At 39.8% G+C, this 23,895-nt stretch overlaps 1 long non-coding RNA gene across 1 annotated transcript; it reads right to left on the bottom strand.

Moving 5' to 3' along the window:
* Nucleotides 1-268: 268 nt before the first annotated feature.
* On the bottom strand, nt 269-22,168 carry LOC134516783 (uncharacterized). Its single transcript, XR_010071436.1, has 3 exons — nt 22,001-22,168; nt 5,369-5,480; nt 269-667 (listed from the first exon to the last, which is right to left on the bottom strand). It is a non-coding gene; the product is annotated as an uncharacterized LOC134516783 (long non-coding RNA).
* Nucleotides 22,169-23,895: the final 1,727 nt, after the last annotated feature.

Raw genomic sequence — 23,895 nt, forward strand, 5'->3', positions numbered from 1 at the left:
CAGCATGAATAAAGATCAAGTACAAAGTTCTTTGCTTTAGAGGCTTGCCAAAGGTTTATATAAAAAAACCAAACAACAACCAACCAACAAACCCAAAACACAAACAGAAGAAACAAACCTCAAAACATTTGCCAAAACCATTAAAAAAGAAAAAAATATTGAATCATTGTAAGTCTCCTCTGCCCTACGAGTTCAGTCTTCTACATACGTGTAAGTACTAGAGAAATGGAAATTGGGTGGAAGCGTGTATTAGTGTACAAGTGGACATTTGAAGAGCTATTTTGCTCCTTACCGATAGTACAGAAATACTTATGGGGCACAGTTAGGGGGAAAAGCCTTAGCTACTTTACACATTGCGGCACAGGCTACAACAGCAAAGCCTTGCTTCGAGCAGCAGAGCGTTGAACTGGGAGAAACGCGTCCCAGTAGCACGTGCTTGCAGACAAGCCCGGCCCTTCGCAGTGGGTGGGCACGTCCCTCGCTTGCCCCACTAGCCGTAGGGTCAGATCCGGAGGCTGGCACAGACCTACAGCCCAGTGACTTTGCTCTTGTTTGAAGAGATCTTCGAGCTTCACTGTCCCTTATAACCGTGATGCCTCCTGTAACCCAGATTGCCGTGCCCAGATGAAAAATCCACATCAAATTTGGTCTTCTGAAACAGATGAACCTAAAATAAAACAGAAAAGACATTATAAACTCTAAAAACTCATAAACTGTTTTTTTTTTTTTCACCTAGGACTATTTTTTTTGACATTGAAAATGGGGAGATGCCAGAGGCTACTACTTTAAGTAGTCCAAACTGCTTTATTACCACAGACTTTAAGAGAGGCGGGCATGGTGGTGAGGAATAGCTGGAGATGGACAGAGGTTCACCTACAACTCAGACACGTGCACTCCGGTATTGGTGTCATCAGGCACTGAAGCAGGGACAATAAATCAGTGAACTAAGACACTTTGCTCGAGTAAGAGAGAAGTATGGATTTCATTATCCGAGGCCTTCTCAGGGTAAGAGTCTTAATGGCTGCAATGATCTCAGTGGGAACGGATAGCATCTGAAAGCAAAGGAAACCTCTGATGATTTTAAGTACTTTAATTTTTCTCCCATAAACAATTCAGATGGGATGAGCTATGTAATAGCTTTTTTATGATAATTATGTCTATTTGTTTGGTCTTTTACCAGATCGTTAAAGCTACTGAGGTTGCTGGAGAGCCTTTTTTTTTTCCTTGAACTGTTTTAACTGTTCTTATTTGACTGCTGGAGTTTAGTGATGATAAAGATTTATAAGCAGCCAAGAAAAGCTATTTTTAAAAAGCTTGCCTTCTGAATATAAACAGTCCCTCCTTCTTGAAATAATTTCCGTGACAAAGTTTTTTCCTTTATGAAAAAGAGGAAAACAACACAGAAGAAGCTATCTAGAAAACAGGGTAATGAAAAATATTTTCTTTTTTCCCCATAACGTTACAGGGAAAAGGGGAAGGCAAAGAGAAAGAAAAGCATTTTAGTAATGAGGTCTGGCACAAGTTCAGACAGGAATGTTGCTTCATGCACTGGCACTGCAGGATCAGGTCACAGGAATGAAACCAAGAGTAACTTCATTCCACCCTGAAATTCAGCTCCGGAAACAATTATTAATTTAACTAACTGTCTTGCATGGGATTGCTGTGGTAAAACCATGGGATGGGGTGGGTGGAGTTGGGTGAAAGGACGTATAGATATATATACCTGTGTGTGCTTCCGCCAGAGCACGGAACTCTGAACTCAAGTTTAAAGCCCCATCTCCAATATAACACAGTACAGCAAGGGCTGGTTCAAAGGAAGTTAAGCTCCGCGACACCTTCTAGAGCAACACTTCATTTTTACCATTTAGCAGCCTGCGGAATCACTGTATGACAGAAAAATACCAATTTACTTACATGCTTACTGCCCAAAGTTTTGAACGCACAATTAGTTTTAGATGGGCAGATTTTTTCCAATTATAAACAGTTGTGTGTTTATGAGTCTTAGCAGCTTTCTGTGGCACGCTGGGTCCAATGACAGCATTTGCTACCTGCATTGCAATTCTCCGAAATTTAATTATAATACCGTATACACGTCCCTGCAGTTTTGCCATCGGTTACTCTACTATCACATTAATATTATTTATTGTACCTGCTTAACCTTTCTATTTTCTAATAGGTTTTCAAAGTGGTTTTACATACGCTGCTTTTTATACTACACAGCAGTATGAAATTTAGATAGAAATTTACATAATTCTCCAAGTTGTAAACTTATCTTCCATTCAAAGCCATTAAATATCATCTGTACATCACTGTCTTTTTTTCAAAGTCTCAATCACCCCTACATGCAATTCAGTTCTCAGGAAGCAGAACTTCATATAGTACATTAGAAGTAATTTGTTTCCATCCATTAGAACATTCGTTTACATTTTTAATATGACAGATTTTCCAGAAATTAAGGCATTTTAAATAGAACATATTTTAGATCGGTTTTGTTAAAAAAAAGGAACAGAGCTATTTATACACAACTGTTGTATATGACCAGTCATTTCTTAACTGATCTCAGAATTGTCCTGACATCTGGTCTGCATGGGCAGGTAGGATGTGAAGTTGGACAAGATTGTAGGTTTTAGGTGGAGTTGCAACAGTTGGAATCATAGAATCATAGAATGTGTTGGGTTGGAAGGGACCTCTAAAGGCCATCTAGCCAACCCCCCTGCAGTCAGCAGGGACATCTTAAACTAGATCAGGTTGCTCAGAGCCTCATCCAGCCTGGCCTTGAATGTCCCCAGGGATGGGGCCTCCACCACCTCTCTGGGCAACCTGGGCCAGTGTCTCACCACCCTCGGTGTAAAGAACTTCTTCCTAATGTCTAGTCTAAACCTGCCCTGCTCTAGTTTAAAACCATTGCCCCTCACCCTATTCCTACATGCCCTTGCAAACAGCCCCTCCCCAGCTTTCTTGTAGGCCCCATTATAGTTGTGGCTCCATCATCTCCACAGTGGAGAAAAAGCAAAACCTACTTCTCAGGATGATGCTTTTCCACTGACTTCCCCTTCCTACACTCATATAGCACTGGTCTGACCTGCATGGCTGATGTGGGGGCTCGCAGTGCTGAGCAGTTTTGACACAGCTCTGGATCAAAGTATGGGAAATTTGTCTTCTGCTTAAAGACAAACTACGTGATGAAAGGTAGTCCCACGCAAAATGTTCACCTGAAAAACTGCTGTTCATTTTTTTCTCTGCTGCCATCATAAAATACTCACGTATCAGTCAATAAAAAAGCAAGGTATTTTTTTTTCTGGTTCTTTTTAATAAAAGCAGCAGCTATTGAGAACTCGAGAAAAAACGGTGTTTATACCCACTGTGATTCAAAAAGTAAAATATTCAGCTTCACAGCATTAATTGTCCTTGGAAAACACAAAGGTAAAGTTTTATGAGTAGAAAGGAAAAACACAGCCACTGTACAAACCAGAATAAAAATATTATTTACATTAGCATTTAAGCCAGTTTGGTGAGGGGCAGCATGGCTAAACTATCCTGCTGACACTGCTTCTCTTTGTGGTGCCACCGAGGCAAAATTCCTGGACCTTTCATGCACCATGAAAGATCTCCAGCCTCCTTGTGTGTTGGATGGCCTTAAGCCATCAGGATCAAAGGAAATTTTTTCTTTGTTCTCAACCTCGGCAGGAAAGGAGAGCAGAGGCTTTTGTACAAGAGATCTTCATCCAGGTCCTATGGTGAAGTTGACACACAATGGCCTTGGACACTCTTCTACAAATTTGAAAGTCCACAGTGCTTCCCAAAGCCCTGTACCTAAAAAAAAAAATCATATCTGCTACTCCTTCTTTAACATATCTGCTTCAAACCCAACTGCTTTCCAACTGAGTTTCTCACCACTTTTGGAAAGAATTTGAGAAAACTTAGAAAGTACATAAAAAGCACAAAATTTAATTATATCTCATGATTGCCTCAATACTTTGAAGTGGCTAAATTAAAAAAAAAAACGTAACTTCTGGTGCATAGAATCTGTAAACTTCCACCAATATTTTTTTATTATTATTATTTTACTTTTTTTCAGTATTTGGCTGAAGCAACAGATACTGAATACCTCAGAGAAAGATCTAAGATATGGTATAAAGGTATATATCTGTGCACAGACTTTAGGTCTTCTAAAATAATTATCCCTACAGGAATTTCATTAGGTTAGAACTAATTATTGACAAAAAAATAAGATCCAATACTATGAAACTCATTTCAGTGTTCAGGCAAGTGGGCAGCATTTGCTCGTATCTTTTCATTGACCCAAGAAGCTGCACATAGAAAAAGCTCAAGGGCTGCTCTCAGTTAAAAAGTGTGTGTAGGGGAGGAGAATAGGAATGAATTTAAGCAGAAGAGAAAGGAGAGACATAAGCAACCAAGATGTGCTCCAACCTGCAGCTCTTCTTCAGACAAAACCAAGTAAAGTTCTTGATATTTCTTGCATTGAGGTGACACCAAAAATAGCTCATGTAAACCTCATATCACAGACACGAGCAAAGCAAACAAGCACATCAAATCTGAGTCTCCTAGAGATGTGAAGATGTTTCATCCTACAAAGCAGCTACTGTATCTCCTTTGGCCTGGCAGTCACCAGCTCTGAGACAGTTGGAACATGTCAAAGCAGTTGCAGAAGGGGTCATCAGTGCTGAAAAGGGTGATGAGACAGAGCTGCTTAAATATGCCAACATTTGCACAGGAAAGAATGAGACTTGCGCGTTTGGGACTCAACCCCAGCACAGTCGCAGAGTCCACGTCCAAACAGGGTCTACCACATGTGCCACCACTGCAAGGCCAGAATTCAACCCCTGCTGACTGCCCCGGGGCAATAAGCATCTGCAAACCCTGGCGTATGTTTATGGATGTCTCCTAACCTCCAAACCATAACGATTTAAAACATTTTTTAGATGCTTTTTATGCATGAGAACAAGACCTACAGCGCTCCAGAAATGGCTGAACTCAATGCATTTGCCCTTAATGCCATTTGGACAGGAGAGGGCCAATGAACACAACATATGCTGACAAAGAAATCACTAATGATGAGTAGAAGAAGAAATGACATTGTTAGTTTTGCAAGATTCTTCACTTTAAAACTGCTTCTGCCAAAACTGGCCCATATTTCATATCTTTAATGTTCAACCTTGTTTGCCGTTATAAAGCAACTATTTGTCAAGTCCCTATACTCTCTGAAGTTTCCCTGGATTTAGAGCAGGAATTTCTCTGCTGCCTTAGACACTGATGGGTCAGAGGGAGACCGCAGTAACTCAGAGCAGAAAATGGGAGGTCAGCCCGAAGTGGAAAAGAAAAAAGATCTGAAGAGTTTGAATTTAACCTGAGTCCAAGGACTTGCTCAAATCAGCAGGTCCGTTGCCATCATGTGGTGTGATCCAAGGGAGGGATGCAGCGGTTTCCAGACACCTCCCAGAGTGCTTCAGAGTCAGGCCCTGTGGGAGGTCAATTAAAAAATGACCAAAAATGACCAAAGGTGCAGCCTATTCATTCATATCCATTTAGGCATTTCTATCTGGCCACAGATCTGCAAATACCGTGAAGCGTCTTCCCCAAACACCTCTCTGCAGTTCCTCAAAAGCTCAGCTCCTCAGTAAATCACCTTGTATAACACCACCATCAATGACTCCCATATTACCAGATGGTCAGTTATGATTCTAAAATATCAAAGAACATTTATTTTAACGTATGCCTGTGGCTGAGATTTTCAGGAAGGAAACGAGACAGAATTTTAAAGCTGAATCGAAAGTTTGGAAGCTTTCTTCCCACTCATTTTGTTTTCAAAAACATCCAATTGATTTTCAAACACATGTTTTATTGACTTCCAGTATGCATCTAAATTACTTTGGCAGTTTCTGCTCTGGGCATTGAAATGGCTTAAGACACCTTTGAAAATCACAGTTCTAATGCTGAATACATATTTTTTCTGTTTACATAAAAGTGTTTTGCCATTTTCAGACCCTTCTCACTTGTTTTCCTATAGTGAAGGCAGGGAATGGGAGCCAGAGCATACCGACGAATTTCAGAAACAAAGAAATGAACGAGGAGATAAAAGATGTAGAAAAGTAATGATTTTAAAGTATCTGCGTGTCAAAAAAATGTAGATTTAAGCTACCTTGAAAGCAAGAACATTAAGTCTATAACTACACAAAGGAGAATTTGAAGGTAAATGCATTACAAAAAAGAGATGGCTCTGATTGTATTTGCCAATATTTCCTGCTTTATTCCAATTAGACATAGCTTTATAATGTGACTTTTTTCTTTGCACTAGTCATTCTGAGACAATGTCAGCATTGAGTCCATGAGCATTTTGAGAATTAATTAAAATGTCATGAAATAGCTCTTTCATTAGCATATATATGGTCATAAAAATAATTATAATTACTTCTTAGAGGTGGAGGAGAGTTAAGTTTGATCGATGGAATTAACGAAAACGTGGACAGTTCCAACATACTAAATAGCAGAAACCTGGAATATTAACTATCTACTATGCAAAGTTATAATAGTTACAGTAAGAGCTAAAAAGATTAGTATTCAAAAAGAATAATGTACCTTAGAGCCTAAAATACCCATTGCAAATTATGAATGTATTTTCAACTGTTTATATCATTCTCAGAAGAAAAATACCATTTTGATTAACTTCCAAAGTCTCCCAGATTAATAGGTATTTGCAGTCTTACAGAGAGTGCAATCAATCCCTCTAATCTTGTTATCAGATGCTAAACAGCTGGGTGACCTGATTTAAGTGTTATGATTTTAAGGAAGTAATAATGTATAATAGTTTCCAAATGCCTGCTAAGAATTTGGAAGCTGTATAATACACCAAAAGATATGCAAATAAATGACATTAAAAGAAACATTATAATTAGCATTGGAATGCGTATAAACTGCTTGTGCTGCCATAAGCAACCTAATCTTATTTCAGTTGTGTTTCTTTCAATTTATTCTCCCTTTTAAAGACCTGCAACGCAGTGATGACATTCTTAGAGGCCCAGGCGAAGCCACTCTGCAAATGGGTAAATTGTTAAGCCGAATAAAAATTCCATTTGGCAGTTGAGACCCTCTGAAGAAACCTGACCATAATTTGCAAGAACGATGAAAGGAGATTAAGGTGCAAGTGGTGCATTCACGGTATTTATTGCTCTTCTCCAGACACTCAATGTAGAAAGAAAACCCAAAACCAGGGCTGAGTAGCATTAAACTCCCCCGGGGAGGTCCAGGCTGTGAGCAGCCCCTGTGGCGATGTGGAAATGGTCACAGCAAAACCCAGCTCCTGCTTGGGCAACCACCTGGTGCCATTGGCCTGGTTGCTCTCCTGCCCCTTGCTGCTCAGCCCCTGGCAGGCATTTGCTGATTTTCTATATGATTCTTTAACCTACCGCTCCTACCTAAGCTCCTGCTGCTCCAAAACAGACCGAGATGCTGACTGCTTGCTCTGTTATTTGGTGGCCTTTCCATCTGGTGGCAAATGGACCAAGGCTCCAGTTCTTCTGCCTACCAAGGGTTACAATGGGCAACCCCCACGACTGCTCACCTCTCTTTTAAACACCGATTTTTAAAATAAAACCAGGATGTGAAACCGCAGCAGAATGACAGAAATCATGGGCCAAACCCAGGAGAAGAATCAATCCAGCCAAAGCCAGGCAGCTTTATGCCCTGGTGAACATTTAAAAAGTTCCTCATGCCTTTTAAAAGATAGGATCATTAAAGACACAGACAGGGACCTCAGATGAAGTAGAGCAGGAAAAAGGAAGTGGAGCAAGAGCAGGAATCATTTTTAGAGCATGAAAGTAACAAAAGCAAAACTATAGCATACCAAATAGGAATTTCCAGTTCCTGCCAGTGAACTTTTCGTTTCTAGCTTTCTCGTAAAGAAAAGCCCCACTGTCCCCTGCCCTCCCTCTGCTTTCCACCATGGATGGTCACGGATTGAGGCTGACTGGACATGCCTCAGGGGTTGTTTAGCCTCCTTGGAGCTATTCTGTAGAAAGAGGACGGCTTAATAATTTATCACGCAGAAACAATTATTTTTTAAACATTTCATTCCTTTGGCGTTCACGGACAGCACTGCGATGCGATGGCACTAGCTGGGCTGTATGCCCATGCCGCTGCCCAGGACAGCGTGGATGAGATTATTTTGCTCTGTGCCCTGAGTCTGTCCCAGCTGGAAACGCTCTGTCTCACGTTAGCAGCACAAGGAGGATTGGGCTCTGTTACAAGTTATCTTCTACACCTACTGATGTTTTTCTGAATTTTACCCCTGTCCCCAGCAGGTGGGTCTGAGGAGCTTCCTAAACAGCGCTATTAACAAAAAAAAAATCCCTACCCTGATACACAAGAGCCTCCCTGTTACCTAGAACACAAGCTATGTTTCATGGCAGGCTGTCCACAATACAAAAATGACCTGTAAATTCTGCGTGCTATCCCAGCTGCCACTGAGGAGGGGGTGACAAGAAGCACAGAAGAGATACTTCAAGTGGTATTAACCCTTCCACCCGTGTCTGCGTACCACACTATAATATGTTATTTCCAGATGGCAGGTTGCTGATTGTTTATTTTTTAAAGCAACTGCCAAGTTTGTGAAGAATTATGCTGCATTTAAAGGTCTTTTCTCTTTTTACAAGACATTTCTAATCGCACATTCCCCCCCCCCCACCTCCCCTAATCACACAAACAGTTCAGACTAAAAAAAGCACTGCATGGTAGGAAGAAGCGGGAGGCAGTGGGCACACACAGCTGTGCACGCTGCTGCCAGGCAGCTTGTTTTCCATTCTTGTATTGGTAGAGATGCTCTGACAATTGTTGTGCCAGATTCTCACAAATGCCATGTTTTGCAAACTGCCAAATTAAGGAGTGAAGATCTTATTTTTTAAGCATTATGTTTTAAAGATTTTTTTTTTTCTTTTTTTTATTCCTAAGGGAGCTTATGGCAGAAGCTGGCACATTTAAAATGGTCTTACTGATGGCTGGTACCCAGGAAAGGATTACTCCATCAAGAAGAGTACTTGCTACTCGGTGGAGCCACCTGGCATTATTGATCAATAGGTGGAAGCTTCCACCAAACAATGGAAATAACTGTAGTCGCTCATTGCAAGGGGATACAATTTGCCCTTTTCATTCTGCTTGAAAAGAAACTACTACCGTGGACTCTCAACCACCCCTAGCAATCTCAGTGTCCCTTTCCTTGAGCCATGGTCCTCTCACCACGATGGGATGAAATTTTACTTTCTCCCTCTCAGACCTGGTTTATAATCCCTTGAATATAAACCACACGTGCTTCTGTAGGACCTATTCATCTTCTGCACTGCAACAGAATAAATCTGAGACCTATTCTAGGGTTCATTTTCACTTGAGCGTTACTTGATTAAATGAGTCCGCGATCTAAGGGAGGACTTAGTCATTCAAAGAATTATTAGCAGCCTCATTACAAAGGATGATCAGGGAATTCCTCCTCATACGAAGGATGTCTTTGCAGCACATTACTGTCCCTAACCCAGACCTTCACATGTCTCATGCCTTGCACCAGGGCAGGAGAGTTCTTCAGCGTGGGAAATCTGGGGCTGGCTGGCGGCTTCTGGTTCCTGCAGGCTACCCTGTCCTTTACAGGGGGGCTCAGATAGCTTGTACTAACTTCTCTCTCTGTCTTTTTGCATTTATATGACCAGTATTTTAAACCTAAGTGTTTCTACGCTTCAAACAATCATGCTCCCGTTGCGAGTTGAGCATAGGTCTTTCATCAATTATTGACTGTTCTGAAGACGTAAGAACTATCTCAGGGCAAATTTGTGTTTCTTCTCACTCCTCAGAAGTAGATATTGGAAAACATGTGCACCTCGGCAGAGAGCACATGGGAGCCACGTTCACTTTGAGGGGAAGGAAAAAAAAAAACCACCTCTAGCATGCTGTCAGTGCATATTTGAATGACGACCTGCAGTTCAACAGTGTTCCAGGGATATTTAAAGACATTGACATTTTTTCAAGCAGAACCGTCAGAATTGTTTTATATTAACTTCACCATTATTTTTTATTCTTTGTCATATTTAACCCTTCTCTATAGAGGGTCCCTAGCTTCAAAATTAAGAAAACAGAAATGCAGGGGTAGCAATGGACTAATTTTTTTTTAAATGCACAGTTTGCATTTATTTGGTTTTCCCCCAACATCATCTTGATTGAAATTGCTAAACCAATGACATGAAAAACATTGTCATATGATTTTGTTTTCAAATTAATTATTCCTGTCATGGGATGAGGTAAATTTAGCACAGAAAAGAATGTATTCATTAAATAACATGCCATAAGTTGCATCTTTCAAAATCTCTCGACCCTCCTACGATAATTTTTCCCTAACATCACCACTGATAAACCTTTCACTATGTCAAAAGAAGAATTAGGCTAACTTTAAGCTTTTCTGATAATCCTAACCAATGCTGCCATCCCACTGTTTATCTTTGAAAGTGTTTGCTGTAATAAGAACGGTAAGGCTCAGAAAAGCCTGAGCAGAACTGTTTCTTAATTTTAAAAAATTAGGGTTTGGCTCTTTCTCTTGGCTTCTCTCTGTCCTAGGGAAAAGAAAACAAACCCAATAACGACAAAAACCTAGAGACAGTCCTTATAAGCAGCATAACTTATCCTATTGAGATTTCTATGTGCACCTTTTTACAGAAAATATGATAATTAAAAACTAACACTAACCAATAAAAAGTAAAGGTCTAAGGAGATTATGAATAAAGGATATTGTTGGCTTTGTTTTTAACAAGACACTGATGAATTTTCATGTTTATTTTTAAAGTGTTTCATTCTTACTCATATTTTTACTCAGATTTAGTGTAATCTACGTTATTTTCCAGCTAGTTCTGTTAAACGGGACAAAACCTTATATCTCCTGCCAGTTTAGAAATATGCAGGTGCTTGCATCTTTCAGAGCCTTTGTGAATATTGTACAACTTTCAAGTCTAACCTACTTTTCCTTTTTTTTTTTTTTTCCTAGAAATAGTCTGTGGTCCCTTATGAATGTTGCAAAAGATTCACAGATTCTAGCTGCTGCATAAGGTGGCAAAAATTAACATCTCCGAGAATGCCATTGAGATGTACAGAGATTTCTCCCACCCCAGTAGGCTAGAATTTGATGGGACAGGCTTTAAAAGGAATTTTTAAACTTCTTAAATCCTATAGGAAAAAATTAATGCAAATTATGAATTTCCTGTGAACAGTTACCTGTTCTCCCGTGGATGAAAATGTGTTGGAATAGACTGGAAAATACTGCTTTATACCCTGTTAAGATTATGCTCTACATTCCTGAAGTACCCTGTTTCCCAAATGGCAGAATATAGGAATCCCTTGGATACTAGATTCGATTCTTTTCTTTTCTTTTTTCTTTTCTTTTCTTTTCTTTTCTTTTCTTTTCTTTTCTTTTCTTTTCTTTTCTTTTCTTTTCTTTTCTTTTCTTTTCTTTTCTTTTCTTTTCTTTTCTTTTCTTTTCTTTTCTTTTCTTTTCTTTTCTTTTCTTTTCTTTTCTTTTCTTTTCTTTTCTTTTCTTTTCTTTTCTTTTCTTTTCTTTTCTTTTTTTTCCCCTATCTCTGAAACAACCAAGCAAATATACCCATAAATAAAATGTACAGTACCTCAGTGGGTGGAAATCCAGATTGGGTTTGAAACACATGTAGACCCATAGTAGTTTATTGACTCAAAGCATATGATGTTACTACTGCTAGGAGGTAGCATCTTCTTCTTCTGATGTCCTGAGGATCAGGGCTGTCCTCCATTCACACCTTCTAATGCAGCTGAATTTAAAAAAAGCTTGTAGTATGTAATTGAAAAATAGCCCGTAATACATTTCCAGTCTCAAAGGAGAACACAACAAAGTTATATCCCTGTTATAGAATTTGATTGGGCGAGTTGCAAAAGCCACGGAAGAGGAAATTAGTCCCACTGAACTCTGCAGAGGTTTCACATGTGCATCTCTCATAATTGCACCTGGCCAGACACAAGAATAAAAATAATCCTTTGAATGGAAGGAAGAAATCTGCAAGCAAAATCTGGTCATAAAACCTACTTTGGTTATAAAGACACAAAGAACATTCCTGTCCAAAGATCTAGTGACAACTGAGAGTGGAAAAAAAACCCACATTCATAGCCTCAGAGTGAGTGACATATTTAATTAATAGAGGCTGCTCTTCACAGAAGACGTACACAAAACTGCATGGTCTAGGCTGCAGTACACAAGGCCATTATATTATCAAAGATTCTTTTCTTAAAAGTGTATTACTCTCTTTCAGCTAAAAGAAGTTAAAAGTATTTCGTGACACAATCCATGTATGAGAGGTGACTTAACGTGCTTTTTTGGCTCTAACAAATCCAGCATTCGCTGCTCATGACTACCCAGAACGTGACAAATCCTTTGCTTCAGCATTTCCATCGAATTCACTGAATATTTCCCTTCCGAAGGCATGCTTTTCTTTTAAAGGGTAACCAGTAGGTAATGCCCAATGCCATACTTTACTAACACTTTTCGATCTTCCTCCAGTGCTTCTCCCTAGACGTACAAGGCGCTCCCCGCACACATCAGCAAGGTTTGCTCTGCACCAGCCTGCAAAATATGGTACTCATAGACCTACAGCGAGGGGAACTCGTTAGGAAACCTTGAAGATAATATTCTCTGCCCTCTGAAGGAGTGCGCCATTTACCCATTTTAGGGTGGGCGTAGGGCACAAGTTTGCTCTGCTTTGTTGTTCTGCACAGCTGCCTGGAGAGAAGGGCTGGAGAGGACGACCCCCCTGCCCCGTCTTTTGCAAGACACGTGCTGTGAGTGCTGCACTGGACAACTTTGCCATGGCTGAAGTGAGTGCGAATGAAATAAAAGTTTCTTATCATCCAAAGATGTCTCTGTTCTGTGACTGTTCCGTTGCAGAAGTAAAAACTATATACAGTAAAGTCAAAGCTTAGGAATGAAATAGTCAAAAATAATGCTGCTTATTTTTCTTTATGGAACAGAGAGGAAAAAATTGTTTTCCTAGATTAAAAGGTAAGTAGATGGGAGAGTTGTGACTTTCTGCTGTACTGGAAACACTGCACCCTTAATCTTGGCACTTTTACAACTACTGAGAACTTGGGTGTAAGTAATGATTCCTCGAACATGAACATTTTGCTAGCATCTTGAAAGAGATGGTCAGCTCTTGTTTTGGCTGTAATACTCAATTGGCGAAGCAAATATTTTCCCCTCCTTTCTATTAAAAAAAGGAAGCATAAAGTTTTAGTTCCATTTTCTACCATAACCTTTGTTATCAACTCACCCAGATACCTGCTTGTGCAATAAAGTGTTGATACATACAAGAAAAAACCCTCACAAAACTACAGGTTATGACGCATACAGTCTATGCTAAAATATAAGTAGCCTTTGTTTATGGGCCACTGCTCTGGGATATATATTTTTACTCAGCATCTTTGATTATGCTGCCACCAGCAGCTTTCCAGGCATAAAAAGGCAAATGACAGGTGCTGTCAGTGACTCGAACAAAAGCCGTGGAAATTCACGGAGCATGTAATACGGTAGATTTTAGCAAAGCTAAAAACCCATGGTAGCTTTGACTAACTTGATCTTTCAGAAAGCTATTTGAGGAAGAGTCACAAAATAATGAATTGGATGTAGCGTTACATAACGAAGAACTCCCTGGGGTCTTGTCTGCTGCCTTATCTCATAAATTGTAATGATTTTCATGTTAGATCAAGGAACAGCATAAAACAAAATTGAGATGAAAACAACTATTCATTGCCCTCAAGTGTATGGCTTTTGTTTTAAGACACTCATAAGCAGCACTGTAGAAGGTATTTCTCCCTTTACACAAATCACTGCTCTGTAATCTTGCCTGTGACAGTGTGACCAAGTCTGTTGTTGGAAGCAAACACTTCATAGGCCAGTTTTACCTAACTTTCCTCCCAAGTTACAGATAGCCAGGTGGAGTCAATATTCCCTTTTGGTTTTTAAAGTGGGGGGGGAAAGAAAAGAGAGAAAGAAAGATGGTCTCCATAATAAAAGCAGCAGAAAAAAACACATCTTGGGATTTGAAAAGAAAAAACATGCAGTTGATGATAGAGTTTGCAGAAGAAAGAAGGGGCAGCAATAAACTAAATTGCATGCATGCAGAAAGAACAACATTTGCTGCCACGGACTCGGCTGCGTTACATCCTGCGAGTGCAATGGGCACGGTCTTCTAGATCCAACAGAAGGATCCTTGGCTTGGGGAGAGCACATGGAAAGGATTTCCCCTCTTGGGGGTCAGAACATCAGGAGGAAGTTATGGAAAGTAGAAACAGGATTATGACGCAACCCTGAGAAGCAGTAGAGCAACAGGACGATCCAGCAGCACCATCCATGGCTCACCATGGAATTCTGGTTCCCATTAGGCTCAGGAAACAGGAATTTCTGAAAGCTGAATCATATAGAATGAGTGTTACATCCTTAACACGACACCAGTTTCTAAGAAAATATATTTCTCAGCAGAGATCAATCCTGCCAGAATTCAAATATTGGTAAATTAAGGTCAAAAAGGGCAGCAGCACTTAACAATTTAACACGTTGCAGTAAGTAGGAATGGAGAGAGATCTTGGCCCTGCTCTGTGAACTCCAAGCAGGGCAGAAGACAACGCTGAGATCAGGCACATTTAAAAGGAATTTTTTAAAGTATGGAAGTTTAAGATGTTTCTTTTCACTCACACCATAATCACGTATTTGATAACAATGTTTCAATTATATTTCGTTTCCAGACAGAGATACAGTGATACGGAGAGGTGATTTTAAGAAATTATCTACTAGAAGAAATCAGAAATTATTTCTGAAACTCAAAGGCAAGTAATTTTTTCTCTTCTTCATGAATTATGAATGAATTAATTCCACAAAATTTCTTAATACAAAAATACTTTATTACAGTTCAGGGATAAAAAATCTCATGAAACCTAAAATGAAAACGCTTATTATCAGAAATGGAAAAATAATAATTTGTCAAATTCAGCTTCATGTTCAGTTCATGAAATATTCATGAGCAGATCTTGAGTCCTTTAAATTTGTTATTTGGGCTTATGTGATATTCGCTTTCTCCAATGTGTTTTGCTTATTGATCATGATAGTGTTCAGCACTTTGGATCTACACGGGATCTTCGCTGGTCATTTGGGATAATCACATTCATGTAATTTGTCTTCCTTGATTGGATGAAAATGATTCTCTAAACCAGGAGAAGTTCTCAATGTTGTCCCAAGGGCTTTGAAACACTCAGCGAGGGTTGGAAGATAAGTGGGTTAGGAAATGATAGAAAATGCTAAAGCTTTTTCTTTCTGGCTCTCTGAGGCCTCAGAGTCATCGTTCCCACCAGGCTAATGTAAGATTTATTGGCTGGTTACAGAATTTTAATTTAATTTTCTTTTTTCCATGGTCATATACGTGCATGCGCTGAGCTATGAAGAATGGAGGGAGATTTTTTCCACTTGTGTTAATTGCATGAGTAAGAATCTTAGGATCTGCCCCCTTGCTGTGGTAGATTATACACTAACAGTCTTAAATCCTATTTTGTTCTGTTCTCATGAGCTTAGACTCCTTTTAAGTTAAATCTTACTGTATTTAGTGAATTTCTTAGTGAGACTGTATACCATGAAAGTTCCAAAAATGCTCAGTTGTAACCAGGCTTTCTGGGCTGATTCAGTCTTATCATAAGCATTTCTCAGAGGACAGCTTGATCATACAAATACCTCGGGGAAAGCCAACACAGCAAGAAAAGAAGTATCTTTAAAAATATGTTTTTCTTTTTCCTAATAGTCACCACGTGTCTCTTACAATATTCACCTTTTACTGCCCAAAGCTGCTACTAATTACTACAAGTAATATTGGAAAATTGCTATTCCAAGTACTTGACTTAAAGCTAACTTGGTCTAGGCTCAAATGTTGTAGTCAGAGTGCTCAGTTATGGGACAGTCTGATAAAACTACATAAAAGCATATTCAAGTTACCCTCGGGAGTAAGCTGTATGCATGGGAGGAAGGGAAGACTGTAGGGTGTGACATATAGGTTAAGAAGAATATAGGGTGTTTTCCCTCATATAGGCCCAGATGAATTAAGTTTAAAATTTCTTTGGGAACATTTAATTAAAAATAGGCAGAGCAACAAAAAGTCTTTTAAAAACTAGACCACTTCCCATCAACACTGATGACAGCAGATAAATAATCCATACAATAAAAAGAGAGAAAAGGAATTACTTTTATTAAGGATCTGAATAACTCCTTTAGTTCAGCGCACATTCTCAGTAAATTCAAAGAACGAAAGTCACGTTCAGAGTGGAAGGCTATGACTCGGTTGTACAGAAACTTGTCACCAAACTTGTCCTTCAACAACTTCATTATTATGTTTTGAAGCACCTCAGAAGATTTTTTTTTTTCTTTTTCTCTTGTCTATTCTATTCCCTGTGAATTAGGTGGATTGCACATGTAGCACTTCTATTCCCCGTCCATTACACACTTACCACGGAGCATCCTGGCAGGTTTCCCACCACTGCGACACCACGAAGCAGATCTAGACAGGTGCTTAATCCAGCCACGAGCTGTCCCAGCAGCAGGAACAAAACCAGCTAGTTAGTGAGATCCTTAATGACGTAATCATCGCATCATACCGTAGGGAGATTCCCTTTGGATGGCACATTTGCCTTAAGCAGCATTTACCCACAGATAAAGCGTGAAATTTGCATTTGGACTTAACGGGCTATGTGAGCTTGGCCAGCCACTCCCTCTGCCCCTTTTTCTTGCCAGTCCTATAGTAAATACATTTGCTTAAATAGTTGCTTAAATAGTTACTTAGATATTTACACATTGTTTTAAAAATTTTATCCTTGAATAAATGTATTGTTAAGATTGTATTTTAGTACATGTACAGTTAAGAATAGTGCTAAAATTAGTGCTAGTTTTAGTCTATACAGGTAAAAAAAAAAAATTCCTGAAGTTCATGTCATTCAAATGTTTCACTAAAAAAAACACAGGAAAAAAAAAAAAAGAAGAAGATTACTAAAGGCTTACATCATTAAAAAACAGTCAGTTTGGCAATAAAGTTTTCTTCCACTCATTTTGAGTACCCAGATCATATATTTTCTTCTTTGAACTGCAAACTGGTGACCAGTTTTATGAAATGATAGAAAAGCCTTCATCGTGCAATATAGCATCCTCGAAAAGACTCTACTTCCCATTATTTAAGAAGTCTCTTGCTTACATAATTTAAGAGGTAACATCTTGTTAAAATAATCCAGACTTTGGGTTGGGAGATGAAAGGAAACTTCATATGGGCATATTTGATCATAGATATAAATCCTGTGCTAGGTTACGTAAAAACACCATTCTAACAATTTTTCTACAGCTTGTCAGTTGCAGAAAAGGTTATTCATGCCTCAAAACATTTTAAATTCTGTTACGAACTTGAAGATTATAACAGGCAAACAGATTAATTGAAAGGAGATCCTAATGGCAAAGATGAAGATAGGCTCACGGTCTTATAACAGCAAAACTTCTTTAATTCTGCCTCTAGAATTCAAGCGTGCAGAGCACACGTGAAGGTTTTGCCATAGCATTTGCTGTGTGGATTCTTTCTTTTTCCTCCCTGTTTTGGAGCCGACAGTTTCACCAGCAACTAATGAACGAGTGCATTTCTGGTTTGCTGCTTGAAAGCCAGGAAAATTTTTTAAGTTCCTTAGTGGAATCACCTGAGGAAGCCCAGCAGGGCCTGTGAGCTGCTTGTGGCGTTTTGGGGGTTGCCTGAATCTGGAACTTGAAGCTAAACAAGAGGACATAAACTGTGAAACCATACAAGGAATGGGAGGCACAAAGCTGGCTGTCACTTGCAGAAAAGAAAGGCCGTGGTGCGGTGATGAGTTCTCACTGGAGTCTATTAAGTCAAACGTGTGTGAGGGTTGTTTTGGTTTATTTTAATACATATCAGGCTTGGGACTTTATTCAGCAGATATTCAGGCAGCTCTGGTGGCATCTCATGGCAGCAAGCCCTCATCTGACAGATCTTACTGAAACACTCCAGCTTTAGTTCAGAGGATCAGACTTCAAGTAAATCTATGCAATATAAAAAATAAACACTCATCTGCTATGCCTTCACCAGCTTTCTCTTGCTTCCGGGTTAATTTCTAGCCTACTAAACCATCAGTTTGAGAGTTATCAATTAAGCATGGCTCCAGAAATGACTTGTGTTTAAAAGGTCCTAAAGAACACTCCAAGCACCACAGATGGAATTATTCCATGGCCATTCTTTCCAAAGGTAAGTTAAGAAGTGACCGGGAAGGGAAAGGACACTAAGATACAACTATCTCCTTTGAAATTGCACTCCCATTCCTTGACACAGGTGAAAAGTCTGGCTGGGGTTTTTTTTTTTGCTTGTTTTCCCCTCACTTCCCAAATGTTGGATAGTGGGATGTTTTAATGCTTTGTATTCATTAATTACAGTCATGATCTCCAGAGGCCAGGGAACAAAAAATTAATTCAATTTTCAAGAACCAAAGACAAGTTGGAAGTCAGAGTAACACTCATTTGTATTTGGGGAAAGCATTAATCAAATCTGAAGTTGCTTTTTTTCGCCCCCCTGAATTCTTTACAAAATACATGACATGCCATCGATGTGTCAAAGCTTGGATAATGCTACCCAAATGAGTTTCCAGTGAAAGAAAATCAGGCAGTATCATCTATTATAATCATTCTTTCAGAGCTATCAGATCATAGGTCTAAGGAGCACAGAAAATAAGTGTGAAAAATGAGAGGTCAAAGATAACTTCCAAAAGATACGAATTTTAGCATAAGGTGTCAGAAGTGTTGCACCATACTAATAAAATTAATATTTACAGGAAGGCAAAAATATATTTCAGCTTTAACTCTGCAAACAAGCTTCTATGATTATGAAACGATTGCTTTGTCTGAGACCATTTACAGGTACCATCTCCCTCCCTCCTCCCCCTCTCAGTGGTGATTATTTCTAAGTGCGTTTTGGAAAGCGAATGGAGTATTAGGTTTTCAGATCAGTCTGAATTGAGGATATCTGATTCAATGATCTGGAGATTTAGTCTCATCATGAAGGCTTCCTAATTGTACTCTCCTCAGATAGACCAGAATTAATTCTTGCCATTCTTCCCCTGAAATGTATCTGGGCTGATACACTGATAATAATTTTCTTATCTCAGAGACAGATAGCGAAGGAAAGAGCCTGGAAAAATAAAGGGAAATGCTGAAGGTGATTATCATAATGAGAATATTAATTAGCTCCATTTCAGGCACCAATTGTTGTCGCATGAATCAGCAAGCAACTTTCCAAGTGCTTTTATAAGATTCTTCTGTTTCTCTTGTTGTCATTACAGTCAGGAGGGGCCTTGTTGATAAGGAAAATAAAAGTTGATTTCAGCAGTTAAAAAAAAAAAAGAGCATATAGTTGGGAAAGACCTATATAATCTATTTCTTTACTCCTTCAAACACTTCCTATACGTGATGTACTTGGTAATTAAAGAGAAGCTCAAATACGACTTTTTCAGTTTCTTCTGTTCAATGGCCAGGGGGACGCGGTACGTAACTTGGCGATGGTTGTGCATTGTCAGTACCAGAAATCCGGATTCCAGCCTCAGCTCTGGACTTGTATACAAAGAAGAGAAGCAGAGGAAGCAACTGATCTCCTTTTGTCTTTTCTGAGGGGTTTTTCAAGCCCCTTTTTTCTGAACTCTGCCTTCTCAGGACACCCTCAAAACAAGTCATTTTTTATCTTGTTACGCCTAGAAAACACCGCTATATCGAGAAGCAGCTGAGGCTGATGCTCTAGAGAGAAAATGTTTTTCTCTCTGTTCGCTGCTCTCACGTCCTTTGCAAACAAGGGCTTTGGGGGTAGTATTGGGATTATTTTTTTAAACCACTTTGCAGATTAGGTTTCTCTGAGTCACGCTCTCAGCACTATTCTTCCTCAGGTTCCTACCGCCCATTCAGAGCGTGTTGTGAATTGTTCATATCAGAAAGGTGTCATTTTGTGTTTTCTTCCCATATGTCTGATCTCCCTGGCTCTCTTATATTAAGTCCCTGGTTTTGGGCAGGAGTTCTCTGGTTTAATATCAGGCTAGAAATTCAACAAGCTGACATTTACTCCCACTCTCTAGAAGAGTCATGAAATGCACAGGTTTAAATTCAAGCCTGCCGTGCCTCATGGGAAATCTCCCAGCACAACAGGCTCCAATGCTACCTGCTGCTTGCGTTTAGCTTAGTTTCAGGAGACAGGTTAGCCCTGTGCTAATTTAGGTTATATCTTCCAGTAAATTTTCAAATCAAGTGCTGGTTAAACTCTGATAAGTTATACCCATCTGTAACTTTGCCCACTCCTTACTCAGCCAAGTAATACAGCTGAATTTATCTTAAACACTCTACGCCTCATAAGGTCAAGACCATTATTATTAAGAACTTATTTGTCAGTTTCTGCTTTTCATTTCCCTGAAAATTAGTGGCGTGGTGAAGTAAAGCAGAAGGATCAGCTTAGCCATACAGACTGCAAATAGCTGCTACAGGGAAAGAAAACAGAAGTTTGAAGGAGGCTTTGTAATAGATATGAAAAGACCCAAAGCGGAGGCTTTGAAGAAAGAAGTGAAGCTATATTTTCAGTCCTTAGTAAATTTTCAGAGCCACAAAAAGAATCTGTGCCTTCCCTTGTAGCCCCCTATCTCAGCATATACCTTCCTTTCCTTTCACCCTCTCAGAGCAGAAGATGCTCTGCCCACCCCACCCACGCCGTGCTCCAGCCCCCAGCAGCTCTCCTTAGCAGCAGTTTCTTACCCTCACCCTCTGGCTTTACTTCAGGGCATCTGCTTGATCAGCTCCACAAAATCTCTTGACTGGTGTCCCACAACCCGCGTTTCCAGCATTCCCCGTGCGGAGCACGCCTGGTCCCACAGCTGACCCCAGAGAGGACGTACCAGCCAGCTTGCTAAGCGCCAGGCCATCCATTCGAGCTTACAAGCTCAGCTTTCCTTGCCTCTGAGACAAAACTCCCATGTTTTCTTTTCCACATTTCTAAATAATAGTAAGTTTTGCGTTTTCCTGAAAGTTTTAAAAATGTATGTAGAAGTACACATATGGTTATTGGTTTATGAACAAAATACGTTTCCTTATTACTTTCATGGCTGGGAATGCCTACAAAGCTAAAATTAATAGCATGAATTTTTCTGGGTTTTCCCACAAGTCTCTTCCCAGCAGTAGCATTTGCATAGGAAAACGACTACGATTAAAATATGATGTAAATCAGAAGTGAAAGTCCTTGATTCTTAATACCATTATTCTCCTATTTATTCAGTTTGGGTATTACAGCAGCACCTGCAAGCTGCATTGCTATAGGCAGTATGTAAGCACAGGCAAAATTTAGGCGAGAGGTTCTACAAATCCATAATGACATGCGTTTCGCTCCTATGGAGGGGTGGGAAAAACAGATATTCACCCACGAATGTAAGCTGTAGAGGCTGAAAGATGTTACACCTTCGCTAACGTATTAAACAATAGTACAAGGTGCTCGACGTCTCTGGGAGTGTTTGTGTGTTGTATTTAGAAGTACGGCGTATTCTCACAGGACTTGGCCCATGAGTGAAGGCAACCAAAAGCCATGTAGCTATGCTAGTGTTATGCCGAAGCTAATGATTATTTATCACGGAGTATTTGCTCAGTTCAGCGTTGGCACAGCCCAGAATAGGATCTTTGTCTTCCCACAAGAGGAAGTTAAAATATAGGATTTCTATGATTTTTTAAAAAACCAAACAAATTAGGATGCTCCGGGGTATTTTATTTTTCATACTTTTAAAAATAATGTTTGAAAAAATATTTGCCGTGCTTCATCTGCACTAGGTATTATCTCATACTCTTTCTCACATTCTTTACACTTAAATTTATTGTGACAGTGGATTAATATTTGCTTACCATTATGTGTAATCACCTCTGGCACTCCCCGTCATAGTCAAAAATCCATCGCTGTGCTCTCGGTAACAGGAGGAGACTGGGTCTTTAGGAGAATCGTTTCTGAGTGCAGTCACAAGCTGTTACTCTAACAAGCAGTGCGCAGACATGTTTCCTCTCGCTTTTCCACAGTTCTTCATGTCAGCTGGAATTACGTGTCCCACAAACTACCCTATTTAAACAGCCTATTTATAACTGCATGAGAATGTCTGAGTGCTCAGATCTGTAACATAAATTCACTGTTTTGCTTGCTTTCTTCTATTTCTGATTAAGAAAATGGTATCTCTTCAATATAATTGGTGTCACCCATCGAACATTTTTACCAATTTATATGGTATTCAGATGTTATTCATGGTAACATTTTTCATCATTTCTCATAAGCTTTCCCAATTAAGATAATAAAAGCTTTTCCATTTTTATTTTCTGTGAGCTTTTTTGTTTCCAGACTTGGGTTTTACCCTCCCTTTTTCTATATTCGCTCATGGTCTTGTTTTATGTGCGTCAGGGAATCCATAATTCCTCGTGGACTCGGTCCCTTCAGGTTACCTGTTTCCTTGGGGTTTAGCTGCTACTTTTTTTGCCTTACCCTACAGTTCCCAACTTTGCATGGATCTTGTGGTCTGTTGCCACCATGGTTAATGTGCCTTGCCCAATGTAAAAGCACGAGAAGAGTCTGCATTTCTAAAGTTTAAATGCATCTTTCTTAAAAAAACCCCAAACAATAGAACATGTAAATGTCACTCCATCGGTCCAGTCATGAGCCCCGGCACCATCCTCCTTGAGCTTTATCTCATCATCCTCTTCCCTCTCTTCCTTTTATTCGTGTTGCCGTTATTAAGATTAATATAGAAAGAGTGCAACCATTTTCTCAGTGAAAAGCACCATTATTAAAGGCTACGTGAGTACGAATTCAATGCGATCAGAAAAGTTTCAGTAACCATCTGCGGGAAAAGGTGCCCATTGGGGGACAGATGAAACCAACATTTCTCGGCAACCCACTCGAGCCTGCCGGCTTGCGATGCCTTTGCAGCGCTATGTGACCCCATTAAGAGGCCATGCCCCATCTGCACGGCTGTTCAAAATAAAGCTTGATGGAAATTATATTACTATGGGCACCTTTTTCTTCTGTATCTTCCAAAGAGGTATCGCCAGATCATTGCCACGGATGGCATTTTCTTATTCTCAGCCTTCAAGGCCCAATTGTAACCCTGGCTCTGCTGTCTGCAGGAGGACACTAGCTTACCCAAACCGCCAAGCAGATGAGCACAAACTGCTACAGAATTAGTTGAACGCCTCCCACCCACAGAAAGATGGAAGCGTGTTGATGTATTTTCAGAGTAAAATAATGTCTGAGATCATAATGGTGCCCAGCGTACTTAAATCTCTGACAATCATCTGCAAATAATAGGAAAGTCGTGCTATTTCATTTTAGTAATGTATTAAGTAGCAAAAAAAAGAGCACTGGACTTCATCATTTCATGAAGCAATTTTACTTTCCAGCTTCTGCTGCTGGTGGTTGAACTGAAGGATTGCCGTCTGGTAATTTGTAATAGCTTGGGAGGTATGGCTGCCACTTCGCCTCAGCTGGGAAGGGCCGCAGATGAATCAGCGGCAGCTTCCCCAGATGAAAATAGCTGTGTGTCTTTTAAATATTTAATGGAGATTAACACTCTGTCGTTGCGGTGCATCACCCAGTGTAACATGTTGAGTAACGCTCTGTGTTGAATAAGGCACCACAACGGTACGATGCACTGAAAAGATACGATGACAAACCTCTGGCATAAAGCGTGTCCTTGTTTGAACTGGTATTTGCCTTTCCAAAATAAAGACAGACACATTCCCATGATGGAGGCCATGGG

The sequence above is a fragment of the Chroicocephalus ridibundus genome, chromosome 6 (genome assembly GCF_963924245.1).
Source record: "Chroicocephalus ridibundus chromosome 6, bChrRid1.1, whole genome shotgun sequence".
Lineage (NCBI taxonomy): Eukaryota > Metazoa > Chordata > Aves > Charadriiformes > Laridae > Chroicocephalus > Chroicocephalus ridibundus.